The sequence below is a fragment of the Taudactylus pleione genome, unplaced genomic scaffold, assembly GCF_031769625.1.
Source record: "Taudactylus pleione unplaced genomic scaffold, aTauple2 ptg000016l, whole genome shotgun sequence".
NCBI lineage: Eukaryota > Metazoa > Chordata > Amphibia > Anura > Myobatrachidae > Taudactylus > Taudactylus pleione.
In genome coordinates, this window is record NW_028284418.1 from 23,652,593 (window position 1) to 23,677,552 (window position 24,960).

The following is a 24,960-nucleotide window of genomic DNA, read 5'->3' on the forward strand; positions in this document are numbered from 1 at the left end:
ATCTTATACTTTTTGTTAGTAGTGTTCGATCTAAAATTGATCATGGGCTTTGCTGTATGCTGTCCCATGTTTATACATCCTATACACGTACCACAATAAAAGAAACCTAAACTCGGTGTGTTATTGTCAATCGTGGTCTGCTTGGAACGTGCTGGTGGAATATGATTGCGAACCAGCTTACATTTGAGATCAGGTGCTTTCCTGTATACAATTCTAGGATGTAGTGGTAGCAGGTCTGATAGTATGTCATCTCCTAGTAAGATAGGCCATCTTTTTCTTATTATTTGTTGAATCTGTTTTGCTTGTCTACAATATTGTGTAATAAAAAGTACTTCTTCATGTTTCTTAGGGTTATTGTCACGTCTATATTCAAGTAAATCTTTTCTTGTGTGATGCCGTGCCTCCTCAAAGGCTGTTTCTACTGTCGTTCTATCAAATTGTTTGTCCAGAAATTGTGCAGCAAGTACTTGCCCTTGTGTTTGAAAGTCTTCCAGTTTTGAACAATATCTCCCTAATCTAAGGAATTGCCCTTTGGGTACTGTGTTAAGCCAACGGGGATGGTGCCAGCTATTGGACAGGATAAAGCTATTAACATCTACTGCCTTTCTATGTGTATTGGTGTGAATTCTCCCTGCTTCTATGAATATGTTCAAATCTAGAAATTCGACTTTCGTTTTACTGTAATTTGCGGTAAAGTGTAAAAAATTGTTATTGTTATTGATCATGGTTAGAAAATTGGACAGTGAAATTTCACTGCCTCACCATATGAAGATTACATCATCGATGTATCTTCTCCAGAGTACAAGATTTGCCCCAAGCTCCGCCCGATCCCAGATATAATGGTTTTCCCACCAACTCATAAACAAGTTGGCATTTCTCCAAATGGTACTTGATGCTAGAAATGCCCTGTGTGTGGTTATCACAGAATATAATGATGTGATGTCCATGGTGACCAGCCAAAAATCATCTTCCCATTCAATGTCACTGAGAATATTAAGGATTTGAGTGGTATCTTTTAAGTACGCTGTTTGTCTGCAAACATAGGGCTGTAGTATAGTATCTAAGTATTCCGACAGGTTGGAGGTTAATGATCCAATACCCGATATAATCGGCCTGCCCGGTGGTCTTGCTGCATTCTTATGTACTTTCGGCAAGTAATAAAATACTGGAATGATGGGATGTTGTGTCTCAATAAATTTATATTCCTGGTTAGTCAAGACACCTGTCCTAATTCCTTTCTGTAAATTAGTGTTAAGTTCTTTTTTGAATAGATCTGTGGGGTCATTTTTAAGAGTCTTATAGGTAGTTGTGTCTCCCAGTATTCTATGTGCTTCCTCTAAGTAATCGGATTTGTTCAGGATAACAATACCTCCTCCCTTATCCGCTGGTTTTATAATAATACATTTAGTGTCTTGTAATTCCTGTAGTGTTAGGTGTTCCTTTTTGGACAGGTTGTCATATTTTGTGTTACAGATGGTCATTTTCTCTATATCTTTCTCAATTAATCTGGTGAATGTTTCTATGTGTGTCCCTTTCATATGACTCGGGTAGAACGTGGACTGAGGTCTGAGTCCTGTTAATTTGTCAGGATGATCTGTTTCATAATTTATAGTCTCTGTTGGTGTGGTTGTTGCAAAGTATTTCTTTAAGGTCAATTTCCTAGTGAATCTATTGTAGGTCCATGTATGTTTGGAATTTGTTCATGTTGTTCACAGGGGCAAATTTGAGACCTTTATCCAATAATAATAAATGATCATTGGATAGTGTTATGCTACTCAAGATTATAAATAGGATCACTAGCACCATGCCAGGACAAGGTATATTTAATTAGTTTTTTTCTCCCCCCCTACATCCTCTTTTTGTATGTCCAATTTTCTTTTTCCTTTATATGGACTGTTGTGTGTTGTGAAAGGAGTTTTGTGAAGAAGTTCCTCTAAAAAAACAGCTGGTTGGGAGACACATTCTTCCGCGTTAATCACCTCAGGTGTGTTAATGGGTGTGTTAGTCTTTGCTTGAGTAATTGATATATTATTGATGTCACTAGTGTGCCAACCTTTATCCAATGATAATCTGGCTAATTGTTCGTATTGAGAAATGTCGTCTACTTCATAGACTGAGAAGGACGTTTCTACCTCTGAATCTTCAGAAGATAATTCAAATGAGTGTTCCGTGTACTGAGTAGGTAGTTCAAATGATGTAAGTTTCTTGGGTTTATAGGTATTATGTATCTTGGACATATACTCCTGATATGTCAGATTTAACCTTCGATATATCGGTGTCTGTTTCTCAATTGGGTTGCAGTAATTAATGAGAGGTGGTTTGCTTCTCTGCTCTTGAGTGTTTATATTAAGTAGCTGTTTCCTGTTGTGTTTCGATTTGCTTAGGGGATGTTTTATGGGACCAAATTTGTCCCTAAGTATTTTGCCTTTTTCAATCTGGATCAATTTTTCTTCAAACTTTTTGTGACTCTATTGGCCGTTACATTGGATAAGGTGATAAATTCTGCATCTTCTTTGTAGGGATCTAGTGATTTGTCTACTGATTGAATCTCTTGGTCTAAGGTTTGGAGCTTTTTCGAATGGTTGTCTATTAATAATTTGATTAATGCATAGGAACAATCTGACAGGATGTTATTCCAATTACTCATGAATTCGGCATCATCTTGATTGTGTGTGGGTATTTTCTTAATGCGTAAGCCCTTTGGTATAATTTTGTTGTTTAGATACCATTGGAGTATGAGTGTCCCACCATAAGCGTGTCTCTTTCGTGATGAGTTTCTGTAACTGTAAAAATGTGTCACAAAATGTGTCATTATTATGTCTAGATGGAATCTGTGTGTTGAGATCTGAAAAAACAGTCTCTGCCCTATCTTGTCATCTTAGTCTTATGTCAAGTAATCCCATCTGTTAACTCCTGCTGCAAGTTCCTTGTCAGTAGAGATAATACAAATATATAAAGAAAGGGGGTGGAAACCTGCGCACTGAGATATAAATGTGGATATATGGCTCTGTAGCGAGCTGCGGTATATGAATGATAGCTGACTATCATAAGCAGTTAGAAGAAAAAGAATATACACGCTCAGCTATAGTTCACAATGATTGGATGCAGAATGTTATATTGGGCCTAAATGGATATGGTCAATAATCAGTATATGCTACTGAGTAACAAAATGAGATAAGTGAATGTAGGAATATTTAACTTTACTGATAAGGATCAAAAAACCACATCTAAGGAAGCAGTTTTCAAATTGTAACTACTTGCATGCATAAACACATTGCAAGAATGTCATGAAAATAAAAACATCAACAAAAGCAAAAATTTAAAAAAATTAAAAAATTAATAAGTCTGTCAGAGGAGCTCCCAACGTAGAATGAATGCTAGCACACAATTAATGGTGGTTTGATGTCTCATAGACTCCTAGGTGTTAAATGGAGTCTAGTAACCCTGATGTTCCTGCAAAGAGCTTGTCTCAGACATAGCGGGCTTCCAGACATGCACAGAGCTTGTGGCAGACATAGTGGGCTCCAGACATGTAGAGAGCTTGTTACAGACATAGAGGGCTTCCCGACACGCTGAGAGGGTGTCACAGACATAGCAGGCTTCCAGGCACACAAAGAGCTTGTCACAGACATAGCGGGCTTCCAGACACGCAGAGAGCTTATGGCAGACATAGCGGGCTTCCAGACATGCAGAGAGCTTGTCACAGACATAGCAGGCTTCCAGACACGCAGAGAGCTTGTGGCAGACATAGCGGGCTTCCCGACACGCAGAGAGCTTGTCACAGACATAGCGGGCTTCCCGACATGCAGAGAGCTTGTTACAGACATAGAGGGCTTCCCGACACGCAGAGAGCTTGTCACAGACATAGCGGGCTTCCAGACATGTAGAGAGCTTGTTACAGACATAGAGGGCTTCCCGACAAGCAGAGAGCTTGTCACAGACATAGCGGGCTTCCAGACACGCAGAGAGCTTGTCACAGACATAGCGTGCTTCCAGACACGCAGAGAGCTTGTCACAGACATAGCGGGCTTCCCGACACACAGAGAGCTTGTCACAGACACAGCGGGCTTCCTGACACGCAGAGAGCTTGTCACAGACATAGCGGGCTTCACGACACGCAGAGAGCTTGTCACAGACATAGCGGGCTTCCAGACATGCAGAGAGCTTGTCACAGACATAGCGGGCTTCCAGACATGCAGAGAGCTCTCCTGCTGTGAGCAAGAACGCAGTGGCTAATTTTTGGATGCACAGAAAACAGTGTCTAAATGGTCCAACATGCCTGAATTTTTATAACCACCCCCCAAACGCTGGCTATCTGTCACTCACTTTGTGGGTAAATGCTGTGTCTGAGCGTATTCGCAATTTAATCACTGCGCGTTTACAGTGTGGCTTACATGCATGCGCAATGGCATAAAATCGCTTATTCAGTATAAATATCTGCATTGCATACCTCTCTGACTCAGGCTTCAAGTTTCTTGATCACTGCTTTTGTCCTCAGGCTCCAAGTGTTTTTGTTTAATTTCATGAATTAATTTACCTTTATCAAACTCCATAGTGGGTTGATTCAGATCAGGTTTGAATTAAATTCACATATGATTTAAATGACTCCATTACAAAAACAATGCAAAATAGTTGCCTTTGATGTCATCTCCAATTCCCTACAACGGATGATCAAAAATTGAAGCCACATGTTCTTGCCAATGTGTACTGGTATTTTTCAGATTACTCTCCTCCTAAAATTCTCTCCCTCTCATATTCCCATAAAGCCTACCTATGTAAGAAAAATGCCCTATAAGGCAATTTTTTAAAATCTCCTTAGATGTGCCCTTCTAAGTTACAGACCAATTGTACAGTACACCATGCAGAATTACTTTTTTTTTTTAATAAATGTTTTTTATTGGAAAGTTTTCAAATAATGTGCAGCCACCGGAAAAATCAAACGAGGAATTGTCATCAGATAGAAGCCAAAAGACAGTGGAAATGTAGATGTTGCCCATAGTAACCAATGAGATTCTACTAAACATTTAACTAGCACCTTCTAGAAGATAATAGCTAGAATCTGATTGGTTGCTATAGGCAACATCTCCATTTCTAAAAACTCTCACTTCAGTAAATATACCCTAGTTAGCTAGTTAGGGAATGCTACAGTTCAATATATTGAAACACATAGCAAGTAGTATGCACTGTACATTTGTCAGATAAATGAGCAGTAATTGAGTAAATGTGAACACAATGGGCTCGATTCAATTGAATGCGAATTAAATAGCTCCGCTGTGGGAGAGCGCCCAAAGCTATTCAATTCAGCGTGCTGTTAGTTCGGAGAATGCCCGTTCTCCTGCCCCTTGTGAGTCACACATGGAAAGGGCAGGCAGTCAGATTATTAGTAGAGGTTTCATGCCAAAAAGACTTTATGCATGCCATCCTTTGGAGTGACTAGAGTCCGGTGGGTACCCAGAGTCAAAAAGGGTCTCAAATTACTCCTCTTGAGGTTTTCTACAGCATGGGGTAGATGGAAGGAAAATTGTAATAAACTTCAAAAAAAGAAAAAAGAAACAATATTAATGCAGCCATTGGTGACTGCCATTTCTGTGCATATACATGGATCATAGAACAGCACAAGTGGATACCTATAACATACCACTTGTGCCTCTCTGATTAAATATACTGTATGTCATAAATGTTGGATTTCCATATAAATTTCAACGAGCAGAGAGTAGTAGAACTATTACGCCATCATTGATAATGACTGTCAATCCATAGGAGTAAGACGTCATTTTATGCCAGCATCGTCCACGACAAGATGCTCACAGTGGTGAATGCTGAAATTATACCTGCTGCCTAAATGATTATATCCTGTACTAGTAATTGTAGCATCAGTGCCAATGTCTATATGACAGCTGATGTGGATGTACTGTACATATTATTCCAGCAATGCCCATGATTACGTAACTCTTATAACATCTACTGCTTAGAACCCAAAATGTCAGAAGGATCATGAGACCCTACTTTCATAGTCTGTATTCCTGGAAATCAAGATACTGGAGTCTATTTACTAAGCATTGTTAGGAGATAAAATGAACGGTAATAAGCAGGGCCGACTCTAGGGGTGTTCGACCTGAGCGGTCGCACAGGGGCGCCACCCATAGAGGGCGCACCCCTCCCCAACATTCCAATTTCAGCGGGACATTACTGTCCCACCCATGGGCCGAAGTGGCCTGCGGGTGGTTAAATCGGGGACCCCCACCACCACAGCTGTGCGGCAGTGCCGTACCTCGGAGACTCTGAATGGATGCTGTGTGGATGCGCGCGGCATCCATTCAGTGACGGGAGAGGGCTGGGGGAAACCCAGCTAGTGAGGCTCCCCCCAGCCTGACGTTATTTGGAGACGGACACATGTATCATGTCGACATTCACAATGTTGTCGATATAATGACTACATACGTTTTTAAGTGCTGTAGACAAATTTCTATGCATTATATGAACCAGCTTCAGGGTCACATTCAATGCAGCTACATTTTTAACGCCAAAATAAATGTAACTTTACACCTGAGTTGGCCCTTCTACTAGTGACATAATCTGTCTTCATTATCAGTATGGACTTGTACCAGCCCTATCCTTGGTGCAAGAGATCAGTATGAAATCATCTGGATCGCTGTGTACAGCCAAAGGCGCCACACAGTTTTTAGGTTGGGGGGGGCAAGATATAATTTCATTTTGTTGTTGCTCAATTGCTGAATGTGGCCCCCTCAGGCGCAGCTGGAGTAACCTGCAGACGGAACATTGCGGAGCAGCTACAGAAGTCACATCTCTACTCTATATATCCCATACTGGCAACGTCATGGGGGAGAGCTAAGATGCCAGGCACCAGGTGTGGGTGACCCCACACATGTACTGTCACACTGGGCTGGCACTGATATAGCATGCTGCAACACCTCTATCCCCTAATTAGTGCCAGATCACTGTGTAGCATGCGATGACGATCATCGTTTTTTAATTAAACTGAATTCAGAGTATCATGTCTAAAAGTTTAGAAAACACCATTAAGATTACTCATACCTTTCTCTACTCTGCCCTAGGTATATTCCTCAGACCCTCACCATTACTTTGCGTAGAATTCAACCTCATAGGAAGTGACATAAAGTAGCACACATGAAAATGGTGCTCTTGTGTGTAGCTGCTGGCTGTGCAGAACTCATAAGCAGGACAGCTCCTCTCCTCCGTGGTTTTTGCACCATTGGCATCAGATCCCCTGACCGACAACTTTTAGTCTGGGGGGCAGATACAAGTAAGTGGCCAGGCTTTTCTACCAGCACATTGCAATGGGGAAAGACACGTGGTGATAATAATAACCTCTGTAGGTGTGGTTTGTCTAATTTGGGTGGGCTTTTAAATGAAATAAATGAAAAATTGTTATGTCAAAGAGATATAAACAGCGTGAAATACATGTTTTTTTTACTCATTCAGGGGCCTATTCATCAACACTAAAATAACATTTTCCTTAATTAACGTTATTTTAGTATTCATGAACACACTTAGCACAGGAGATATCACTGATAACTCCTTGCTAAGTCCCCCTGCGTTAATTTCCACACTCCCCATACATTAGTATGCGGATATGGAAATTATGGTATTCATCAAATTCCGAAAATTATTTGTTTTTGGAATTTGATGGTGTTACCATGCGCCACTGTGATGTGGCGTATAGTAGGTAACACTTAGCTGCTTCCAGCTGGGCAGGTCCCCCGGTGTCTTCCTCCGGAGCTCCGTTCTCTCCTCTGGCTCCGTCTGCTATGCTGACGTTGTGTTCTCCCAGCAGAACACAATAAAGTTTAGAAGAAAAAAAAACGTTTTCTTTTTTCTAAACAGTACTGTGCTCTGCTGGGAGAACACATGACAGCATAGCAGACGGAGCCAGAGGCTGCTGCGCGGGCAGGTAAGTGCTGGACGGGGGGGGGGGGCAGGTGAGCGGAGGGGGGGGGACACAAACTTACCGCATCTGTAGGTAGTGCTGCGCATGCGCTGGTTTTACAGATGTAACAGCGAATGCGCAGCACGGATTCCAGCTGCGGTAAGTTAGTATAGAGAGGGATAACTATCTATTCCGAAAAGCTGTCATTTTTGCGAGTTCTAAACCTGATTACCTCCAGAGAAACTTTAGGTATGATGAATAGGCCCCTCACTGACTTCAAGTAGTTTAACAAAAAATTATAAATATAAGCAGCCAACTCACGGTCCTAAACTTAGGTCAAGCTCTTTAAAAGGGCAATGTACTTTGTCTTGTTATAGTTGCACTGTCATACACATAGCCTTGTTTGCAACTTCATAGAGGTGCATAACAAAAATACACAATCTACCATAAATGCCGCATATTCGCACACTAAATCATGGGCATCGATCGCGATTGAATTGACTACTATGAGTTTAAAGTGAGCAATAAAAGAGGTTCCAAACAAGGATAAGATGGGTAAGGCACCCAGGGGCATGGAGAAAGATGGGGGTTCCTAGAACAGCTGCTAACAGAGGGGTCCATTCAGACCCGCTCGCGAGCAAAGGACGCTCACAAGCGGGTCGATATTGTGCGAATGCGCATGCGCACGATGGAGGGAACTCCGTCGTGCGCATGCGCGAGACCCGGCGAGCGATGAGGAATACGTCGCTCAGGGTCTCACACCAAAGGGGGCGTGCTGTCGATCGTGAATGACAGCACGCCCCCTTTGGTGGGCGTGCCGGGGGCGTGGCTGCCAGACGGAGGCGTTCCCATGGGAACGCCTACCGTCTGAAGCCGGCCCCACTGACATCAGTAATGATAGAGCCAAAATCACTCCTGGGCTTGCGGCAGCGAGACCCTACCGCAGGGTCTCGTCGCAAGCCCGATGGTCGTGATGGTCTTGACCATCGCGACCATCTTTTTGGCACTCGCATATGCCGTTGGTTGTCACCCACAGCTATGCGAGTGGCCAGGAGGCCGCTCCATTTTAAGGTAGGGGGGCACTGATTCAGAGCGAGCGCTCTGGTCAGAGCGTTCGGCTCTGAATCAGGCCCAGAGTTCACCTGAATGACACAAAAAACCTGCTTTCCTATGCTCTACATTGAAAAGAAAAAAATCAAGGTCACATAACTAGTTTTGTGCTAAATGATTGAATCTGCTTGGAATCCCAGATCGAACCACAATTTACAATAACATAACACTGCATATCATACTTGTCTACTCTCCCGGGTCTGTCGGGAGCCTCCCGAAGATCCGGAGCCATTCCCATCACCCCGCACAAGTAGGCAAGTCCCCTGCATTGTGTGCCAGCCCCATCCAGTCCCACGCACCAGCATGTAAAAGTGGGCAGTTCGGGGCGATGATGCGATTCTCACTGAATCGCATTATTGTATCTTCACCCCCTGCTTTGCAATACTGGTAATATCATCATTAAAAAGCAGAGGGCAGTGCTGCGATGATGCGATTATGCAGACACGCCCCTCACTCTGCCCTTCAGCCACCCCCCACCTTCCCTGCTGCACTGACCTGGCAGCCGCCTCCCAGAGAGGGCTGGCAGAAAGTCGGCAAGTATGCTGCATATTGTGACATGTTCACTACCAGTTATTTATTTTAAATGCATCGCTATTGTCATCATGTAAAAGGATGAAGGGCATACCTGTGTCTACTTTTGAAAAAGCCTTTTAGGGAGATTGTGAAAGCAACACCTATGAGCACGGTGTTAAAGTGGACTTTTGCTGCTACATCTGGGAAGTGTGTCTTATCCAAATATGTGCCTTATAACCAATGCAGGGAAATGGCACTGATTATACATCTATACATTTATTTTTATTCCCAAGTATATAACAGTTACATTATGGGGGAAATGTGCAGTCTTCAGGGAGTCAGGGAGATTGCTAATATTTGAGGGAGAGTTGGCAAGTATGATGCAAGGGAGCTACATTGGGAAGCAGCTATATTCCCTTCAGTAGATTGACCCTGACGTCATCAGCCAGTGTCCATCGTCATTACCTACCATCCAAGTGGACACAGAGGGGCAATATAATCATGTGGCGAGCCCGCGAGGGGCCAACTTTCTTTTTTTGGTGGACTGTGTGGGCAGGAAACTGCACTTCTGCCCTCAGTTCACGTCACGTCCAGGTACAGTATCAGAAAGGGGAAATATACCTTTCCAGCTACATTGGTGTCTGATTAGGTCCTTAAATAAAAAAAATACAGAACTTACTAGGTAACAGGGTGGTTTTTAGCCACAAACTTTACACAGATCTTATTACAACTAAAACATGTAAAACTGAGCTATTTCAAATCAAATGAATGTTAAATTACGTTACCTGGAACTTCCTGTGTTATGACATCAGCACAGCCAAAAACCTGGCAACTTCCTGTTGCACTCTATACCCACATGTGAGTAAAATAACAAAAGTGGTTTGTTTTGAAACATCTAAGTATTGCCTGTACAAACAATGTTATCAGCCAGCATTTTAGACCACTTTTAGCGTGCTTTCCTCATCTATGTACAAAGCTAATGAAAGCAGCTCATTACTTCTTCTGATATATTTAACAATCAGTTTGCAGTCTCCATATGATTAAATAATAATACATTTATTTATTTCCTAGTGGAGCATGGTATTACAGAAATGTCCAATGAGGGCACATGAAAAGCCACATGCACTGATGTTATCACAATATCCAGACATTATTTTGGAGGATTGGTAAATTTCTTCAGCGGGTCACTAATAAATATCACACATTTATCTTGCTTGTCTTTAATTATAGCATCTCAACAGACGCATACTGTATTCTAAACACAGAATCAGTTCTGTTTCTTCCAAGTACGTTACTGTACTTTTCTCTGTAATGTTTTCAACACATTACCCACCTGACTGCTAATCCCTTCTCTTTCCATCCACACTCTTTTTATTAACTTGCTAAGTCCTCTTTCCAGGAAAACATTCAGGCCACTTCCATCTGTGCTTCCTTTATAGTGACGTCTGGTCGGGCCTCTCCTGCCCAGCCAGCAGTGGGAAAAAAGATCTCTTCTCAAAATATGAGCTCTGTCCGAAACAATGACTTCTGGTTGTGCTGACAAATTGAGACCTATGTGCCAACAGGTGGTCCAAGCTGAAATACAGATTTACTGCAGCCGCTGAGCTTACACATCCACTTGTGATGTTTAATGATTAATAATATTATTATTTTTTTTTTTTTACCATAAAACACAGACATATGATACAGAGCTGTATACGGGTTACTGACATAACCAAACTACATATAGTAACATGAGACTGAAGATAATGATGGCCATGCCGAAATGCACGTGCAATGTAACAGGTGTTGGGAATACTGAATACATAAGGCAGTGGAATAAGAATGGAAACTGTTGGCGTGGAAAGTGAAAGTTGACATTTGACATGTTGTTCTACCATCTATGTCAACATGTTGAATGTCATTATTCAGATGATGTCGACATTCCCATGTCGATGTGCTGAATCTCGGCTTTTTATACCACACCTCTTTGTCTGTATATTATTACCCAGTCTAGCTTTTTAACTGTTTTGTTCCCAATTGTAAATTATACAGAATTTACTGGTGCTATATAATTAAAAGTTAATTAAAATAAATCAGACAGCAGCATTTTCAGCTGCCAATAATGATAACGCACATATTTAGCTACTGTAGTGCTTAGTATTAACCATGGAGGAATTATGTTGTCATTTGTAAATTATCAGGATTTGTTGGCATGGCATTATTACTGCTAGATTTTCACCCTTGCCGGGCTGCCGCTGTCGGGATTTGAACCGCCGGAAATGCGTCCGGCGGTAATACCTGCTACACCCGTGAGACCGGCTAGTATTATCACCTGTATAATCTCCAGGTGCTTAGTGTTAAGGTTTATTAGACCAGGGGGTAAAGTTACTAAGAATCAAGTCTGATCAAGTATTTTGTTTTTTTTCCAACTCGATTAGCTTCGCCGAAACTGGGGTGATTTGTGGCTCCTGAAACTCAAAGAATTGAGTTTAGCTGAGAGTGAGTTGGCCGATGGTGAAGCAGATCGAGATTTCTTCCCCGAGTAGGACGTTTTGAAGGAGATTACTCACCCTAGATTGTAGGGATGAGCGGGTTCGGATTTCAGAAATCCCCCCGAGCCCCCCTGATCCGAGCCGGGAACCGAGTCCGGCTCAGGTTTTCCCGCCTGACTCGGAACAGAAATCGAGGCAAAATGTCATCATCCCGCCTTCCGGATCTCGCGGGTTTGGGATTCTATAAAAGGTCCCCGTGTCGGCGCCATTTCTCACTCCGGCTGTGGACAGTGAAGAGGGAGGATGGAAGTTAGGGCTGGCTGGGCTGGGTTGTGTTGTGCTGCTGTTGTCCGTAGGGGCTGTGGGCCTGATTCAGACCCGCTCCGTCGTGTGCATGCGCGAGACCCGGATAGCAACAGGCAATCCGCCGCTCCGGGTCTCATACCAAAGGGGGCGTGCTGTCGATGTTGAGTGACAGCACACCCCCTTTGGTGGGTGGGCCAGGGGCGTGGCTGCCCAGACGGAGGCGTTCCCATGGGAATGCCTACTATCTGGGGCCGGCCCTACTGATATCACAAGTGATGTCAGTGGGAGTGCTTTCGGCTCTGTGGTCACAAACAGCTATGCGAGCAGCCAGGAGGCCGCTCTGAAAAACAAGAAGGACGGCCCTGATTCAGAGCGAGCACTCTGTCAGAGCGTCTGGCTCTGAATCAGGGCCTGTGCCCACTCCTCCAAAGTCCATAGGTGCTGGCTGGGCTGTGTTGTGCTGCTCTTGTCCATAGGGGATGGCTGGGCTGTGTTGTGCAGTCAGTTGTCCATAGGGGCTGTGTCCACTCCAAAAGTATATAGGGGCTGGCTGGGCTGTGTTGTGCAGTGTCCCATAAAGGCTGTAGTCCTAAAGGGGTGCTGTAGTGTTGTCCAGGGGGTGATCTGTCCATCAGGGGTGCTCCACCCAAGTGCAAATAAAACATTTATTTCTGTGTTTGTGAATTGTGTGCATTGTAGCTGCATGTGCATCAACAAAGGAGCAGCGTCAAGCATGCGCCTGTGTCATAAGTAAAGGGCCGTCTGGCTGATCTGTTAAAGTGTGGTGTAACCTTTAAAGTGCGCTCTACAAAAAATAAACAATTCTTCTCTTTTTCTGTGTTTGTGTGTGAAATGTGTGCGCAGTAGCCGCCGTGCATCAACAAAGGAGCAGCACCAAGCGTGCGCCTGTGTCATAAATCAAGGGCTGGCTGGCTCGTCTGTTAAAGGGTGGTGTAACCCCCAAAGTGCGCTCCACAAAAAATAAACAATTCTTCTTTTTTTATGTGTTTGTGTGTGAAATGTGTGCGCAGTAGCCGCACGTGCATCAACAAATGAGCAGCGCCAAGCGTGCACCTGTGTCATAAATCAAGGGCACAAATGGCAAGACAGTAAAGCTGAAATAAGTAGGGGTAGGGACATTAACCACCTAGGAACATCCTCCCTTTTACATCACCTGCAGCACGTTCATAAAAAGTTACTGTCAAGTTCCGAAACTTTGGATAAGACCGTAAGCAGTCCAGGGACACCGAAATCCCTTTGTCCTGTTGTATCCAAGCGCCTGCAAACCACACCGTCAACTCCCTCCTCGTCCATTTCCTCCTTAGTCAGGATCGGAAGTAGTCCTGCAGGCCATGTCACTGGCATTACTGACTCTCCTATCCGGGATTCCTCCGGAGGATCCTGCATTGCTACGCCTACTGCTGCCGCTGCTGCTGTTGCTGCTGCTGGGAGTCGTTCATCATCCCAGAGAGGAAGTAGGAACACCACTACTTTTACTAAGCAATTGACCCTCCAACAGTCCTTAGCGAGGAGCATGAAGTACGACAACAGTCATCCTGGAGCAAAACGGATAACTGAGGCCTTGACTGCTATGTTGGTGTTAGACGTGCATCCAGTATCCGCCATTAGTGCAGTGGGAATTAGACAATCGATGGAGGTAGTGTGTCCCCGGTACCAAATCCCGTCTAGATTCCACTTCACTAGGCAGGCGATACTGAGACTATACAGAGACATCAGAAAAAGTGTCCTCAGTGTCCTGAAAAATGCCGTTGTACCCAATGTCCACTTAACCACGGACATGTGGACAAGTGGAACAGGGCAGACTAAGGACTATATGACTGTGACAGCCCACTGGGTAGATGTATCACCTTACGCAGCAACAACAGCAGTGTCACCAGCAGCAGCAGCTCAGAAATGCCAGCTCGTTCCAAGGCAGGCTACGCCGTGTATCACCGGTTTCAGTAAGAGGCACACAACCTCACTGCAGTGTCACTCCTAGATGGGCCACGTGTTTGTGCTGCCACTTGTGTCGCTTAGCATAGTCATCCAGTTACCTCGGTGCAACCTTTTGGCCTAAAAACAATATTGTGAGGTGTGAGGTGTTCAGAATAGACTGGAAATGAGTGGAAATTAATGTTAATGAGGTTAATAATAGCATAGGAGCAGAAAAACCCACAAATTCTGTGATTTAGCTGTTTTTATGCTTTTTCCAAAAAAATACAGATCTAAAACACAAAACCCAGAACCCAAAACATGGAAGGGTGTTTTTGGCAAAACCAATCCAGATACAAAACACGAAGAAAGATCCAGATCCAAAAACAAAAAACAAAACAATAAAAGTGGCCGGTGCACACCCCTACTAGATTGCAGTGTCTTCTCTCTGCCTAACTCTCCCGAACAAGCAGCCTGCATATATCAGTGAGATATGTGAAGGCTGCTTGTGTTATACCTGTAAGAAAAAAAAGGGTTAACTCTTTAAAAAAATTATGTAGGGTCCCCCTCTAAAAGCATAATCAGCCCCGGACTGCTCAGCCAGTCCTGGTTCCTAAAATTATGGGGAACAAAACGTGTAGAGTTCCCCCGTAATTTAGGAGCCAACACATGGCTGCAGGGCCAGTGCTGGTTTAAAATATAGGGGGAGAGGAAAGCATAGGGGTCCCCCTATATTCAAGCTGGTCAGCCAGAGCCGGTGATCTCAGAGGAGGTGGAGACCCCACCAAGAAGGGGTCCCTCCTCTCCCGAAACCCCAGGCTTAGTCTGAAGCCTGGGGCTCTTCCCCGCACCCCTGGGCTGTGGGTACAGGGGTAATAATGTGGAATATAGTTAGAAACTATTGTATTTTACAGTGGAACTACAGGTGTCAGCATGTCTGCTCTTTTGCACTTGTGGAACTACAAGTGCCAGCAGATGGCCGCCACTGACATGCATAAATAGTTAAAAAAAGCACAGTACACACACACCATCTAAAGTACACTATATTACATTAACCTACCTCACGCACACATACTTACCTGCTGCCAGATGTTCACGTACGCTTCTCCCGTAGAATCTAATGGGAGTACCATACTCTCCTACATCCTGATGCTGCTACTCCGTAGCACCCCTGGGTCTTGGCAAAAAAAACAAACCAAGTGTCACTACATATTTTTTATAAACAAATTAACCCTTCATTAACTATTTGCAGGCAAGAATGTTCATGGATCACACTGATCTGTGTATGTTTCTGACAAAATTGTAGCTCACAGGCAGGTGAATTGATTTCACAAATTTTTACAGGAGTATTGTCCATTCTCAGGAGAGGTTTACAAAATCTCATCTTGGTAAATTCCCGAATCCTATCTTTACTAGTGAAAAGTTACTCGAGTTTGCACTGAGGGTCTCATTCAGACACGCTCGCGAGCGCAGGACGCTCGCAAGCGGATCGATGTTACCCCAATGTGCATGCGCACGACGGAGGGAGCTCCGTCGTGCACATGCGCGAGACCCGGACAGCGACAGCCAAGCTGTCGCTCCGGGTCTCGCACCAAAGGGGGCGTGCTGTCGATGGTGACTGACAGCACGCCCCCTTTGGAGGGCGTGCCAGGGGCATGGCTGCCAGACGGAGGCATTCCCATGGGAAAGCCTACCGTCTGGGTCCGGCCCCACTGACATCACTAGTGATGTCAGTGGGAGTGATTTTGGCTCTGATAGAGCCAAAATCACTCCAGGGCTTGCAGCCACGAGACCCTACCGCAGGGTCTCGTCGCAAGCCCGATGGTCGCGATGGTCTTGACCATCGCGACCATCATCAAGGACGCTCGCATAAGCTGTGGGTGGTAACCCACAGCTATGCGAGCGTCCAAAAGGCCGCTCCACATTTCAATAGGACAGCCCTGATTCAGAGCGAGCGCTCTGGTCAGAGCGTCCGGCTCTGAATCAGGGCCTGAGACCACACTGTGGTCTCCTCCGCAGATACAAAGCGCAGGTCAAGGGACGGAAGTTAGCGTTTGGGGGTGGTGATGGGGGAGTGGTCGGAGAAACGCAGGCGTGCCTGTCCGTTTGAATGCTGTTGCATGAGCGTGCATAAATTAGCCACTGTGAGGGCATACGCAGCTTGTGTATTCACTGTGAGTGACGAGGTTAGCAATTTCTGAGTAAGGTCACATCTGTTGTAATTGTGCATGAGGGGCCGATGTTACTCGATGTTCCCAATATATACACTGGACTGCAAGGTATTACAGATGTGAGATAGTGGCAGTGGGCATCTTTATGATGTCTTTGCGATTGCAGACATTAGCATATTTTTGCAGCAGGTCTGCGTGCGTAGTCGCAGCTGCAATCGCAATAGCGATCCGTAGTAAATCAGGCCCTAAGCCACTAACACAGAATAGTAGCAGCCAACAGCTCCTTTCTTACCCGTGAAGATGCCAGCTGTTCTTACCCGTGAAGATGCCAGCTGTTGCTCCTAGATGTCAGTTATAATCTGTGAGTGTTGTGTGAGCAGTACTAGTGCTAGGGTGCTCAGCACCCCCTGAAAGCTATAAATTTGTGCCCTCCTACAAATATGTCCTCTTGACATGTACAATATACTTACAGATGTGTCCAACTACATCTTTGTTGATCGTACTGCAAAGATGCGCACGCATTGTGCCATGTGATTATCCACAGCAGCATATGCTACATTACTTTATGGCGCACACAACGATTGCACCATGCAATCCTATAGAGACGCGGGTGCAATTGCATTGCTCGAATCCGCGCGCAGGTGCACGCCTCACGCAATGCATAGCGCAATTTGTTGCGTACGCAGCAACAATGTAGCTGGACACATCTGTACCTGGATTTCATTTTTACTCATTTTTTCTCTGCTTTTCGGCACCACATGATGTGGCTCCAAACCCACAAGAGCAGCAACCTAGCCTCCCGGGCAGCCTCTTCCACAGCACCCCCTCAAGTCCGGCACCCGGGTCATGTGCCCTTAAACCCCCTCCCCCTAGTTGCAGCCCTGTAGAACATAAAGAAACTGTAGCATACTTTCCAACCTTTTGGCTGCCTCCTTTTGGAGAAGTCGGCCTGGTCGTCACTGCAGAGGGTGGGTGGGGCTCGGCAGGGGTAGGTGGGTCTAGGGGCGGCAGAGGGTGAGGTTAAGTAAAGGTGGGTGAGTCTGCGGGCATGACAACACGATTGCATCATCGTAGCCCCGCCCCCACTATTCAATGTTAAGATTACCAGCATTGTGAACCAGGGGACAGACCCACAATGTTAAAATTCATGGAAGATTGCGTCATCAGCCGCCTGTGCCGCCCGCTTCATAGGGGAAGTAGGTGGCCAAGGCTGGGTGGTCCAAGCCTCTGGAAGAATTTTCCACCTTTTTGGGCAGCTAGGAGCGCCAACCCAATTTTTAGAAGCCTCCTGTCTGTACCAGGAGGGTAGGCAAGTATGAACTGTAGGCCGGTGACTGAGTGTGATGCGATCAATGCTGACAGGGACAGCTGGATCATGGCCACATCAATCTCTGGACCACCGGAAGTCTTACTGCTGAGGAGGTGGCCCAGAACACTAAGTGACAGTGCAGCCCAGGGGGTCATGAGACCCTGCCTCTTGGCCCAGCCCACCCCTGGAGGAGAGTGGAAATCCAGGAGATGGGCGCTGAAGTGCCATGACTGCTGCGCTGCCTCAGCCTGCCTGTCATATAGTTTGACAGGTGCAGTAACAGTGTATAGTCAGCTGCCTCTGTAGTTAAACAGTAAAGGAGCTCTGACTGACTCCAGACGGCAAACATGAGGCCAGTGCAGCAGAGTGGGGAGGGCGTGCCTTTGCAATGCTTACCTCACTTACCACATCACGCCGGCCTTGGGTGTCAGCCTGTGATGTCACAGCCCAGTGCCAGACTTCCGGACACCTCATCAGGGCTCTAACTTCTGTGATGTTTTGCTGTGACTCCCAGCATTACATCACTGGGCGCAGGTTTGGGGGGGAATAGTATCATCATACCATCATGCACATCACCCAATCTACCTGAGAAGTGTGTATTCAGGACTATTGTGCACTTTCATGGGAGCCATGGAGACATTTCCCCCAAATTCCTTAATTTTATGGAAATTCCAGGAGAGTGGGCAAGTATGTATTGTGCAAGTGTGTGTTCTTCCATTATATGCCTCAGAGGGCTTAGGGGAGATCTGTTTCTACTGCCTGTCTGTTCTGTAGCTAGCATAACTTGTTTATCTGCACAAGAACTATAAATCTGAACTTAATCGGAACAGAAGAGAGACTTTTTATGACATAGAAGATAAGTGGTGCAGAGATTCCCATAAGATCACAGAACAGAAGACACAGATTTTCCAGTGAGGGCAAATGCCAAGATACCCATAATAAAAATATTCAACAGCGTTCTTTATATATCTTCCTTATGCTCCCACATTTATGCACAATTATACTGTATCTTCCTTTAGTTAATAAACATAACGTGTTAATACCAATATATGACTTTTTTAAAAAAAAGTTAGGTGGCATTTTGCCACAGTGGTTTCCATTGCTGCCTCACAGTGCTGTGGCCCTGAGTTTCATTCCTAACCAAGAACTGTCTGTGTGGAGTTTACATGCTCTGCCAATGTTAATATGGATGTCTGACAAAATGTATGTGCTAATGTACAATAGTAAAGAATGTAGAATGTAAGCTCAAATGGTGCAGGGACTGATGTGTTTCATTACGTTCTCTGTAAGGAGCTACATAATATTGAAGCTGAATGGATTTCTTGCAGATTATAGTTATTGATTTGAAGTTGCCCACTTCCGCTTAGAGTTCTAGGCAATGGCATATCTATAATGAGTGCAAGGTGTGCAGTGCACATGGGCCCCTGAGTCCAGGGGCCCCACACCACACACTCTGCATCCATATATTGTTATGCTAACCTGTCTGTAATCTCTGGGTCAGAGCTGCAGAGCAGCAAAAATCACTGGGAAAATGGCGGAAGCCATATCCTCGTGAACTGCGTATGGGAATAAGGCGCACCAAACCAGAATCTACTGCGCAGCTATAGAGGAGGGGGCGCACACTGAGTCTGCACATGGGCCCTCTTCTCTCTAAAAACGCCCCTGGTTCTAGACAATATTAAATAAATTATTAAATATTACAGCATGGCTTTCTATGTGTCTGCTACCCTTTCTATTACTATGCTCCCCCTAATCTATAATTATTAATACTTACTTCCTTAAGGAACCATTAACTATTATACTAACGAGAGCTGTTATAACAAATGCATTTCCTATGCAGTACAGATGCTCTTTTTACTATGTAAAACAGTGTCATTAGTGTGTTTTTTCTCCAAATTTCCTTAACATTTTCAACCATGCATAAAAACTGTATCACATTTCACTTAGTAGTTACAGTTCAGAATATTTTCATTGCAGAATGTTAGCAAGTTATTTGACATGTTTTTCTGCCATGGTTTGAGCTTTGAGTGTATTATGTGGAATAATCTCAGGGTGCAGTATGCTTACTCATCTGTCTGCCAACATCTGGCCATGCACGCCATACCAGCTCATACATATGCAGCACTGGCCAGGAGGAGACTTCCATATCGCACCAGCGTTACGCTGATGCATGAGAAGAGGCATGACCTTTCTGATTGCTGAAACAATTGATTGTTGATAGAGTCATATGGGCCTATTCATCAACACTAAAATAAAGTTTTTAAGGACATTTTCCTTAATTAACGGTATTTTAGTATTCATGAAGTATCTTAACGCAAGAGATATCACTGATATCTCTGGGTTAAGTCCCCTTACGTTAATTTCCACACTCCCCATACATTAGTATGGGGATATGGAAATTACGGTATTCATCAAATTCCGAAAATTATGTATCTTCAGAATTTGATGGTGTTACCATATGCCACTGTGAGGTGGCGAATAGCAGGTAACACCTGCTTTCAGCTGGGCAGGTCCCCCGGCATCTCCCTCCGTCGCTCTGTTCCTTCCTCTGGCTCCTGTGGCTGCTCTGACACTGTGTTCTCCCAACAGAACACAATAAAGTTTAGAAAAAAAAACAAATGTTTTTTTTCTCTCTCTAAACTGTACTGTGTTCTGCCGGGAGACCACGTGTCAGCATAGCAGACGGAGCCGGAGGCTGCTGCGCGGACAGGTAAGTGTGGGACGGGGGGAGGTGAGCGGAGGGGGGAGGGGGGTTGGGGGGGCACACAAAATTACTGCAGCTGTAGGCAGTGCTGCGCATGCGCTAGTTTTACACATGTAACAGCGCATGCGCAGAACGGATTCCAGCTGCGGTAAGTTAAAGTAGAGAGGGATATATTATGTATTTCCTGAAAAGCTGTCAATGCAAGAATGATAGTTATGGAGAGGAGGAAAGATGAATTCCTCCGGTAATTAGGTAGAACTCCATGCGAGTTCTAACAATAATTACCTCCAGAGAAAGTTTAGGTATGATGAATAGGCCCCATAAAAATTAATAGATCACATTCTTAGGTGAGTATGCAATTACTGGCAATGTGCCACTGAGCATTGGTACAATGCGTCTGCACTATCTTATTCAAATCGCAGACACAGCAAAACACCACTGAAAGTATAGTATGGACTCTGGACTGATTTAGTAAAGGAATGCAGTTGCCTATATGCACGCAATCAGCCGTTTGCATTCTGCGTATGCATCACAAACCCAGGCGATACACAGAGCCATGGCAAAGTGATTGACAGTTGGTGACGGGGAGGTGGTCGACTGAACACAGTCATGCCAGCGCGTTCGCACGCCGTTTCAGGGCGTGCATTAATTATCCACTGTGATAACCTACGCAGCCAGAGGCCTCATAGCGTGCGCTGAAGTATGCAATTCCTGAGTGAGGTCTGACCAGCCTTAACTGTGCGTATGAGTCTGATTTTACCGATTGTTTCGCTATGTTGGATGTGAGTAAGGGAAAGGGAAAGTGAGCATAGTTATGTTAGGCTGTGATCGCAATGCGAATGGAAACATTTACACCGCTGATATTAGCAACTGCGTCACATGCATATTAGCAGAATAGCAATGCTTGCTGAATCAGGCCTTGTGATTAAAACTAATTGCTGTGCATTTAAATACTTACATAGTACCAGGTGAAGCACAACGGAACTTGGTGTGAGAAAAAGTTGCGGCCGCTACAGCATTGTACTTCATATACAGATTTAAGGCAAAATTTACTAAGTAGTGGGTTCTAAACCCTGGCGGTTTGGTAGCAGTTTGGCGTCAATTTTGTTATCCGCAGATTTACTAAGGCCGAAACCACTGCAAACTGCTGTAAAATAGAATAGAACAGGACTATCATTTAGAAACCGCCGCAAATCCACCACCAAACCGCCCCGTCAAACTGCCGGGGTTTAGAACCCGCTGCTTAGTAAATAAAGCCCTTAGACTCAGTTGTACAATTCTCACACAATCAAATTGATCAATGCAGTAGTTTTGTCGCTTACAGTTGTTTTATTTCTGTGAATAACAAGCATATTTTGAGCATAAATGGTGCTCAGTGAGGCCAAACCGCCAAGGACTGAATGCTGAGAGATGCTTTTTGGCATGACTGGAGCCACAGTGGGTGGGATGTACTAAGCATGGCATCCGCGATGCGGTACATCCCGCCTGCATTCGGGTACATTGACTTGCTGGACATTCCCTACTAGAGTTCACACAGAGCTGATTTTTCACCTTCCATCTTATTACTGCTGGCTTACAGAGAAGGTGCTTCTTTAGATTGGGAATGTTCAATCCTTCTACAGCAGGGATGGGGAACCTCAGGCCCGGGGGCCGTATAAGGCCCTCGGAATCATTTGCTCTGGCCCTCCTAGCTTTTTTCTGCTAGCCTCATCTGGCAAGCAGGATGCCTAGAATGGCACTCTGCAGCCAGAATCTATGCAGCAGTGCCGCCTGGAGCATCCTTAGTACACTTCAGATGGTCACACCACTGCCTTACAGCTCCCTGGAGCATTCGATTACGCACGCACATGGCTGATTGTTGCGCTCTGCACGTGCGTATGTATCGCAGTGCGCATGCACAAAGGCTCCACTGCGATCGGACAGCAATTGCAGTGACTATGCAGACCCATCGCAAAGTGATTGACAGGACGTGACCATTTGGGGGTGGTGACAGGGTGGTCAGTGAAACACAGGCATGCCAATGCAATTGAACGCCATTACAAGGGTGTCCATATATTAGCTACAGCGATGCCATATGCAGCTTGGGCTTTCACTGCGTGCGATGAGGTAAGCAATTTCTGAGAACAGTGACCTTGTGCAAGTGTACATGAGGCTCCAATGGTATTCGATATTACCGATGATTTTGCAGACTTGTAAAGTATTATGGATGTGTGTAAGATGAAGTGGGCGTCCTTATGTTAGGCTGTGACGGCATTGCGATAGCATTCATTAGCATATTTTTGCAGTGGAACTGTGCGTGTAATCGCAGTTGCGATCCATAATGAATCTGGTCCAATGTCAGCTGTCTTACAAGTTCCGGCTTGTATCATGTACAGAAGTACTACCAGTGCTATTTATGTTTAAATATAGATTCAGGAACCATTGAGGAAGTTGAGTGGGTGAAGCTGTGGGCAATGTGGGCCGAGCAACAGTGGGTGTGAGGCATTAATTGGCGCGTAACCAATTTACTTTTTTTTTTAAAGTTTGGCTGTGGGGGTGGGTGTAATTAAATATGTCAATCTATCACATAAGTATATACAGGTTGAGTCTCCCATATCGAAATATTCCGAAATACAGACATTTTTTGGCATATCTGATATAGTGAAACCATTGCTTTTTGATGGTTCAGTGTACACAAACTTTGTTTAAGGCACAAAATGATTACAAATATAGTATAAAATTACCTTCAGGCTGTATGTATAGGGTGTATATGAAACAAAAGTGAATTTCATGTATGTACACAAACTTTGAGCCACAAAATTATTGAAAATATTGTATAAAATGACCTCCAGGCTGTGTGTATAAGGTGTAAATAAAACATAAAAGCATTCTGTGTTTAGATTTGGGTCTCATTCCCAAGATATTTTATTGTGGTATGCAAATATTCCAAAATACAGAATATTCCAATATCCAAAATACCCCTGGCCCCAAGCATTTTGGATATGGGAGACTCAACCTTTATAACTATACAGTATATATATAGAAATTAGGGGTGAGCGGGTTCGGATTTCTGAAATCCGAACCCCCCCGATCCGAGTCCGATCCGAGTCAGGCTCGACTTTTCCCGCCTGACTCGGATCTGAAATCGAGGCAAAACGTCATCATCCCGCCTTCCGAGTCTCGCAGGTTTTGGATCCTATATAAGGTACCCGCGTCGGCGCCATTTTCTCACTCGGCTGTGGACAGTGAAGAGGGAGGGTGGGAGTTAGGGCTGTGTAGTGTAGTGTAGTGTAGTGCTGCTGTTGTCCACTACTTCAAAGTCCATAGGGGCTGGCTGTGTTGTGCTGTGCTGCTGTTGTTAATAGGGGCTGTGTCCACTACTTCAAAGTCCATAGGGGCTGGCTGGACTGTGTTGTGCAGTCAGTTCTCCATAGGGGCTGTGTCCACTCCAAAGTCCTGTGCAGTGTCCCAGTCCTAAAGGGGTGCTGTAGTGTTGTCCAGGGGGTGCTCTGTCCATCAGGGGTGCTCCCCCCAAGTGCTAAAAAAATTATATATTTTCTGTGTTTGTGAATTGTGTGCACTGTAGCCGCACGTGCATCAACAAAGTAGTGCCAAGCGTGCGCCTGTGTCATAAGTAAAGGGCCGGCTGGCTTGACCGTTAAAGGGTGCTGTAACCCCCAAAGTACACTCCAGTCCAAACCAAAAAAAAAATTATTTTCTGTGTTTGTGAATTGTGTGCGCAGTAGCCGCACGTGCATCAACAAAGTAGTGCCAAGCGTGCGCCTGAGACATAAGTAAAGGGCCGGCTTGCTTGACCGTTAAAGGATGCTGTAACCCCCGAAAGTACACTCCAGTCCAAACCAAAAAAAAAATTATTTTCTGTGTTTGTGAATTGTGTGCGCAGTAGCCGCACGTGCATCAACAAAGTAGTGCCAAGCGTGCGCCTGTGTCATAAGTAAAGGGCCGGCTGGCTTGACCGTTAAGGGTGCTGTAACCCCCGAGAGTACACTCCAGTCCAAACCAAAAAAAAAATTATTTTCTGTGTTTGTGAATTGTGTGCGCAGTAGCCCCACGTGCATCAACAAAGTAGTGCCAAGCGTGCGCCTGTGTCATAAGTAAAGAGCCGGCTGGCTTGACCGTTAAAGGGTGCTGTAACCCCCAAAGTACACTCCAGTCCAAACCAAAAAAAAAAATATTTTCTGTGTTTGTGAATTGTGTGCGCAGTAGCCGCACGTGCATCAACAAAGTAGTGCCAAGCGTGCGCCTGTGTCATAAGTAAAGGGCCGGCTGGCTTGACCGTTAAGGGTGCTGTAACCCCCGAAAGTACACTCCAGTCCAAACCAAAAAAAAAATTATTTTCTGTGTTTGTGAATTGTGTGCGCAGTAGCCGCACGTGCATCAACAAAGTAGTGCCAAGCGTGCGCCTGTGTCATAAGTAAAGGGCCGGCTGGCTTGACCGTTAAAGGGTGCTGCCACCCCCGAAAGTACACTCCAGTCCAAACCAAAAAAAAAATATTTTCTGTGTTTGTGAATTGTGTGCGCAGTAGCCGCAC